This window comes from Microtus pennsylvanicus, unplaced genomic scaffold (assembly GCF_037038515.1).
Source record: "Microtus pennsylvanicus isolate mMicPen1 unplaced genomic scaffold, mMicPen1.hap1 Scaffold_248, whole genome shotgun sequence".
In the NCBI taxonomy this organism is placed as follows: domain Eukaryota; kingdom Metazoa; phylum Chordata; class Mammalia; order Rodentia; family Cricetidae; genus Microtus; species Microtus pennsylvanicus.
Genome location: NW_027460900.1, coordinates 70,001 through 71,818, shown reverse-complemented (window position 1 = coordinate 71,818; position 1,818 = coordinate 70,001). Strand labels below are relative to the sequence as shown.

The 1,818-nt window shown below is 71.3% G+C and overlaps 1 non-coding gene across 1 annotated transcript; it reads left to right on the top strand.

The window, feature by feature from the left end:
- The first annotated feature begins 1,212 nt into the window (after positions 1 to 1,212).
- Positions 1,213 to 1,365, top strand: LOC142842190 (5.8S ribosomal RNA). The gene has a single exon (XR_012909213.1). It is a non-coding gene; the product is annotated as a 5.8S ribosomal RNA (ribosomal RNA).
- Positions 1,366 to 1,818: the final 453 nt, after the last annotated feature.

Genomic DNA, 1,818 nt, shown 5'->3' with positions numbered 1-1,818 from the left:
TTGCGTTGATTAAGTCCCTGCCCTTTGTACACACCGCCCGTCGCTACTACCGATTGGATGGTTTAGTGAGGCCCTCGGATCGGCCCCGCCGGGGTCGGCCCGCGGCCCTGGCGGAGCGCCGAGAAGACGGTCGAACTTGACTATCTAGAGGAAGTAAAAGTCGTAACAAGGTTTCCGTAGGTGAACCTGCGGAAGGATCATTAACGTGAGAGAGCGGCGGCGGCGGCTCTGCCCGCCCGCCCGCTCGCCTGCCTCGCCCGAGTTCTCGCCGGGAGGCGCGCTCCCCGGGTCGCGCGTGTGTTGTGCGCACGGAAGTGTGCGTGCGCACGGGCGCGCGTGGCGGTCGTGAGAGAGAGGTCGAGAGAGGGGGAAGGGGGACGGGTGCTGGCTCGCCCGCCCTCCTCGCCCGGTCCGAGGACCCGTGTCTGGCTCTGCCGCTGGCGGCTCACGGCGGACGGCGGCTCTCTTCCCGCTCTCGCTCTCCTCCGTCCACTCCCGCTGCTTGCCTCACCGCACCGCAGCGGCCCGCGGGTGTGTCCCCTCTTTCCCGTCCGGCTCTTCCGTTTCGTTTCTGGGGGGTGGTGCGCGTCCCGTCCCCCGTTGGGGGAAGGGGAGCGCTCCGCGTCGGCGTCCCGCCGCCCTCTCGCCGTGGCTCCCGGGCGCGCGCGCCGGACGGAGCCGGCGTCGTGCGAGGGGGCGCGACCGGGCGCGTCGTCGCGGCGGCGGTCCCCCTTCCGCGTCTTCCACCCCCGACCCCTGTCCGGGTACCTAGCTACCGCGTTCCGGCGCGTAGGTTTAAAGACCCCCGGGGGGGTCGCCTCCTCCGTCCCCGGGGTCGGGGGGGCGGAGGGGCCCGTCGGGAGCCGTCGACGTGCGGCGGCTCCCGCGGACTCCCGTTCCTCACGCGGCGGGTGGCCGTTCCCGAGGCGCGCCGCCGCGGTCGGGGTTCGGGAGCCCCCTCTTGGGCGCCCGTGGGGCTCGTCTCCGCGTGCCCGGTTCGCCGGTGCGTCGTCGGTCGCGAGCCCCGTGTCTGTCGGTCTCTGCTTTCCCGTCCCGACCCGCTCTCTTCGCGTTGTGTCTTTTTTTTTGCCTTGTCTCGCTGGCCGGCCCGAGGCGAACCCCTCTCCGTTCCCCCGCCGCCTCTCCGGGGGCGGCGGGAGGGGAGGGGACTGTGCCGCTGTCAGCTCTCATCCGAAAGGAAAATGCTCGTACGACTCTTAGCGGTGGATCACTCGGCTCGTGCGTCGATGAAGAACGCAGCTAGCTGCGAGAATTAATGTGAATTGCAGGACACATTGATCATCGACACTTCGAACGCACTTGCGGCCCCGGGTTCCTCCCGGGGCTACGCCTGTCTGAGCGTCGCTTGACGATCAATCGCCTCCCCCTCTCCCCGCGGGAGAGGGGGTGTCGCGCGGCTGGGAGTTTGTTCGCAGGGCCCCTCGCGGGCCCTCCGTCTCCCCAAGTTCAGACGTGTGCGGGCGTCGTCGTCGGTGGCGGTCGCGCGGCGGTCGCGCCCCGGCGCGTCCCTCGCTCGCCCGCCCGCCTCCCTTCCCTCGGGTCCTCTTCTTCCCCCCTGCTCCTCCGTTCCCGCTCGCGAGCCGCCCTCGTCGGCGCTCCCCGGTCCTATTCCCCGCGCCTCCTCCGTTCCCCTGGCCGTGCCCGGTGGGGAACTCTCCGTGAGGTCCAGGCGTCGAGGGGTGGTTGGGGGACGCGTCCGTCCCTGGGTCGTGCCCCCGCGGGCCGGTCGGCTGGGATCCACGTGGGGAAGAGACTCCCGTGTGTGTTTGGGGGGCGGGTCTCGGTGGCGGGGGTCCG